The sequence below is a fragment of the Haliotis asinina genome, chromosome 10 (assembly GCF_037392515.1).
Source record: "Haliotis asinina isolate JCU_RB_2024 chromosome 10, JCU_Hal_asi_v2, whole genome shotgun sequence".
NCBI lineage: Eukaryota > Metazoa > Mollusca > Gastropoda > Lepetellida > Haliotidae > Haliotis > Haliotis asinina.
The window spans coordinates 43,134,216-43,140,227 of record NC_090289.1 but is presented as its reverse complement, the minus strand read 5'-3'; positions in this window follow the sequence as shown (position 1 = coordinate 43,140,227).

Below are 6,012 nucleotides of genomic sequence, written 5' to 3'. Positions count from 1 at the left end.
AGCGAGCATGTCACCAAATCCTGTCATTCGCCTCTAACAAGCTTATGACCAGAATCGATGCCACTGAACGTAGTGGAAATTGCACATATACATCAACTTATAAAATTGGATTTCATAATGAATCCATAACAGGAAAATAAAATGTTGTGGTGCAAAAAGTTTTCTATGAATATATACATGGCAATCAGGCTGTGAAGAGTCCCGTTGTGAAGATTTCAAAACGAATGGGATTGCGGAACATGTATATTTGTATTACTGACGCATACGTCATGTAGTTTTACTGCTTGAAACAATAACATATCATAGTGCCCATTTCACACTAATAACATGAAGGAAGGTACGATTCGTTGAATAACACATATTCCCTAAGAATATCTTGGCAAAACAAGAACCAGAAAAGGATCAAACACCAGTTCGAAACCTAGTGAGATCATTTCCCGTGTGCACTTTTGGTCATATCACTGAAGTATTTAAGCGAATTTAAAAATGTCAGCTATAGATAATCATAAGTCCCGTTATCTGTCGGAATGGATACCGTAGGTATTGTAACATATTCGCAATGATGGCAGATTATGTTTGGACCAAACATATGTTAAGGAGGGTGATTGAAGTGCCCACTGCATTACTACAGAGAATAGTGTTCAGTACTTTTTAGTGCAACTTCAGCAGTGTGTGGAGTATAGGCACCAAAGTCAGTCATCTATTCCCTATGGAAGAAATCGGCTACTAATTTATTTGTACTGTAATTTAATTTCTTTAACAGCCAAACATTGAGATAATAAATCACTGGATTGTCTTGTCCAAACTCCATGTACAGACCTTCATGCAGCATTAATAATAATGTTGAATGCGGCGTTAAACCAAACAGACAACAAACAAACAAACAAATACATGCTCATAATATTGTCGGAATTCTACAATTCATTATACCTTCATCAGAGATTTCTTATTGATATGATAAGTGAGAAAATTAAGAAGTTCTGAGAAATACTCTTGGCATAACGAAGGTGTCAGCATACTGGACCGATTCTGACGCGTAATTCGAAATATCCCAAGTTCATCATCTCTTGTGAGAATATACATACTTGTACTTCGTTTCGAAGACGACTGAACTGTCTGTGACTTGGGATAAGTCGTCGGTCACGTCAACTTTATGAACAGTCAGTCAAACGACGTTAGTCATGTCAGCCAACGTTATTAAAGCAGTCAGTCAAACGTGTCGTGGGTCGTGCCCTCCAACGTTATTAAGACAATCAGTCTAATATGTTGTTATGTTGTAAGTCATGTCAACCAACTTTATTTAAGTTTATTCAAGCAGTCAGTCAAGCATGTGGGTCGTCTCAGCCAACTTTGTCGGGGCAGTCAAACATGAGGATCGTGCCTGCCAACTTTTAATTCGTAAGTCAGCTGGACAGCCAGATGTTGTGGGTCGTGTCAACCACCTTTAACAAGGCAGTCAGTCAAACATGTTGGGGTCATATCAACCAATTTATCAAGGCAGTCAGTTGAAGAAGGCGGTGCCATTAGCCACTTTGGGAAAAGTTGTGTATTTCGGGATTCAGATAACTTTTACATACAGTGGTTCATCCTCCCGTCACCATTCAACTAAACCACACATTTAAAATCCTGACCCGTGAAGGTACCGGGGTAGAATAGGCCTTTAGCAAACCATGCTTGCCATAAAAGGCGACTATGCGTGTCGTAAGAGGCGACTATCGGACGCATGTCATCGGTTCCCAATTGGGCAGATCGATGCTCATGTTGTTGATCACTGGATTGTCTGTTCCAGACTCGATTATTTACAGACCGTCGCTACATAGCTTGAATATTGCTGAGTGATGCGTAAAACTAAACTCACTCACTCACTCACTTTAAAATCCTCTATATAACAACGATACATTTTCATGGTTGAAAATATTCACTGGCTCTTCATGAATATATTATCTGTTCTTAGAGGTATAGTGGTAGTAGTTTTCATTCTTTGTATTTATGTTGGTGGTCAGGAAGAATTAATTGGCTTACAAATAGAAAACTCTCTTGATGTTGGAGGATTTGTCACAAAAGAACTGTGTGCTCTTTCGTATCTTTTTGTTAAACCAGCGGTTTCTGAAAGACAGGGCCTTTACTTACATCGTATGAAGCTACTCAAGGTCCTTTCTCGTGGACAAGTGGGCTAGCTCATGCACTAGTAACGAGGACTAGGTCATGTTTCAGTGTGGTCTATAGATAACCAGACATTTCAGACAGGTTATTGATACAGACGTTCGTCGGATATACACAAAGACGGTTTTACAATGTATAAATTCGGATGCGATTAGGACTTAACAAAGTAAGCATTATCTGGGTTGTACTAACACAAGGTCAAAGCGCTTAACTGGGGCAAATGTGTCCTTGTAACGGACGGCGAAAAAGTCGCTAATTGTAGCCTTGAGATCAGTAAGATCGACTTACGACTCTGGGCAAGATGAAATAGTAATCGGCTCTAAAGGTTTGACATAATCTAGGTCACGAGGCTTGCGTCTTGCAAATGCTTCCTGGTAGTGCGTTGTCGGTCTGTAATTATGAGTTCTTTCAAGAAACAGCCAGTGTCCAGAGATATTTTCCGTCCAACGAAATTTCAATGAATTTTTCTTGATAAACTAATTTAAGCTACGCTTTCAAGTCATGTCTCCCAAAGGAACTGGGCTGCACGCATCAATTCTTAACTCTATAATTATCCACGTATACACGAAATGTACAAATGGTCTGTGGTTGATAAGAAGGAACTTCAAACAATGTTGTTATAGACAGTTTGAAATGTATGATCCTTCATATAAAGGTTCTACTGAGGGAATTAAAGTGCCGGTTCACCCGGCAGTCACGGAAACTTTGCTTGAAGGTATTCAAATCCCATTTTGCATAATGCCCTTCAAATAGTATGGGATCGTCAAAAAATAATACTATGTTCGGTCCTCCAATTAATGCAGAATGGTCAGCTTTGAAAACGGAGAGTACGGTTTCGGAACAGAGAAACAGCGCCAATGTTTTTTAAACAAAAGTACAGGATCGATCAATAGTAGGAGATATAAGAAATCGAACTCAAACGCTCCATGAACATGTTGTTCACTTACGCGGAACGACTAGACAATTAGAAGAGGTCTGCATGAAGCTTCTCTGTATAGTCGGTGACTGTGTGTTGTATCACCGTAAACAAACCGACACAGTCTCGTCAGTGGGGCTCAGAGTGGGGGAAACTGAGAGAATCGCCTGAACAGTCTGTATAGGCGTGGACGTGTCTGGAGGCGTTCCGTACTAAAGTCATGCGAACTTTACCAAAGGGATGGGTTTTTGATTATCTGGGGCGGGATTTCTATGACTGTCCTAACACACAGTAGGCCCAGTGTCCACACTAGGGTACCAAAACAACAGACTGGCGCCAACAGTAGAGCCGTTTGCAAGTCACATTGGTTCACGTTTTGTCTCATGAGACGATAATGTTCTTGTCCACCGTGATTGTATGGATCACTGGCCTCTCCTCTTTGAGCGTATATATGGGACAGAATCGAGAGATGTCAAAGCTCACAACACTGTCCAATATCCACAAAAGGGCCAATGGACAGTATTAACAAAACAACTTGCTGGTGTTAATGGGTATAACTGTTTGTCAGTCACTATGATTCACCCATGTCCAGCATGATTGTGTCGAACCCAGGCCTCTACTCTTTGAGCATATAGAACAAAGATGGCTGCGACGTCGGACGAACTGGGTCAGACACTGCGTGAAGGGTGCTCAAGACACTCTTTACTTGTCGTCAGAGATTGATTCGGACCGTTAATTTCTTTGTACACTTTTCAAAGGTCCGGCATGGTTGTGTGCACTCCAACAATATAGCGCCATCATTTCTGTTGATTGTCAGTTTACAATCAGTCTTTTTCAGTCCACCAGTAGACTCGTCCTTAGATTGCTGGAATCATCTGTTATTTTCGAAAGTGTCCTACACTTATGGAGAGGGCAATGCATAATTCAGTGACTCAACTGTGTAACTAAATAGGGAAGGTGCTTACAAATTGACGAAGCTTCTTCTAAGGAGTTAAAATATTCTACTGTAGCCTTTGTTCATACAACACTTTGTTCTAAACTGCGTTAACATTCTCAACGTAAACACAAACCTGGAACAAAACCATTCTTCACATTTACTTTAAAGGGGAAATAGATTCTGGCAATTGGCAGCGATCGCAAATTTCAGTTCAGAGCCTACTTTGTTTGCTACCTCAAATATTTATTTTGAATTTGCGTCACTGACACTGAGACAACGTCCTTCGTGTTTCTTACAACAGCTGCATACAACGTCTTGACAATAAATGAAAAAAACTCTATGAAGTTTGTTGCATGCATAACGCTGACCATTACATTATTGCGTGTACGATTAATGTTTTTGTTGATAATTCTTATTATTATGGATATGTTTTGATCGCAAATATTAACATGCTGTCTGTCACGATCAAGAACGTAATCATTCCAAGTCCGCACACTTACTATTCAAATGAGAATGGGCTTCTTTCGACCGATATTATACCTGTGTGCCTTGCTTAAATTTCATATGATGTGGGCATAATTTCATTTATACACAAATATTATGCATATGTATCGTGCTCATTGCAATGATGATATAGGTCTTGTTTGATTCAAATAGCATCATCCAGTCTGGTGTAAGGGCTGACTGTTTCAACTGTACAAAGTATCGTGATCAATGGTTCTATTGTTGCAGTGTTTTCTCATTCGTTGTGTAAAATGTTATACAAGTGTATGTATGTATGTATGTATGTATGTATGTATGTATGTATGTATGTATGTATGTATGTATGTATGTATGTATGTATGTATGTATGTATGTATGTATGTATGTATGTATGTATGTATGTATGTATGTATGTATGTATGTATGTATGTATGTATGTATGTATGTATGTATGCAGGTAGGTAGGTAGCTATAGATACGTGTGTGTGTATGTATAAATTCACATTCCATGGATGTAAAACACATGCATGGATTACACGTGACTCCCAGTGTACGAGATGCAATTCTCTGAACTGCATACACACATTATATATCTCATCCATTACTATCTTAAACTATATAGATATAGGATACGCATGTCTGATAGACACAAAATAGTGACGCATCCATACTATTTTTAACTATGAAGACAAATGATGACGTCATCATATCATCATTTATGTGAACATTCTCAGCATTCAGTTTGACAAGTAGAAGTATAGACCAACACTAATGAGACGACTGCAGTGTGAGTGAATGAGTTTAGTTTTACGCCGCTTTTAGCAATATTCCAGCAATATCACGGAGGTAGACACCAAAAATGGGCTTCAGACGTTGTACCCCTATGTAGGGAACCGAACCCGGGTCGTCGGCGTGACAAAAGAACGCTTTAAGAACAAGGCTAACCCACTGCCCAGACAATTGTAGTGAAATGGTTATGAATCAGCAGGCATATACCAGGAATTAAGGCCATTCTCTTTCTCAGTTATCTTCTTCATCAGTAAATTTATATTGTTTTGTAATGTATATTGTTGATATATTTTCATTTTCTGAACTGCAATCACGAGTAGTTATGGCTAAAGTTAGAGCAATAGATAGCAATTACTTGCGATGAAAATATGTACAAATGTCATTGGTACGTGCACTTGAAAACAAGTGTCAGCAATAGCTATTTCCAAACCCTACATCAGAAAGAAATATTAGGCGTTCTGTAACGATCTTTCAAGGTATCTAGACTGAAGTTAATGATTATCATAATTGATACCATTTGACGTCAGCTGTGTGACATATAGTTTGATATAATTCGATACGTCCAGTAAATGATACACAGTGCTTTATGAAGTCTCTAAAAGTATCATTTTAAAATAGTTACTGTATCGTTTCTGAAATACGTGATGATAGGATCAACTTGCAAAGATATAAATCTTGGATGGGAACCTTTCGCGAAAGAAGAATTATATAAATACTGACGACT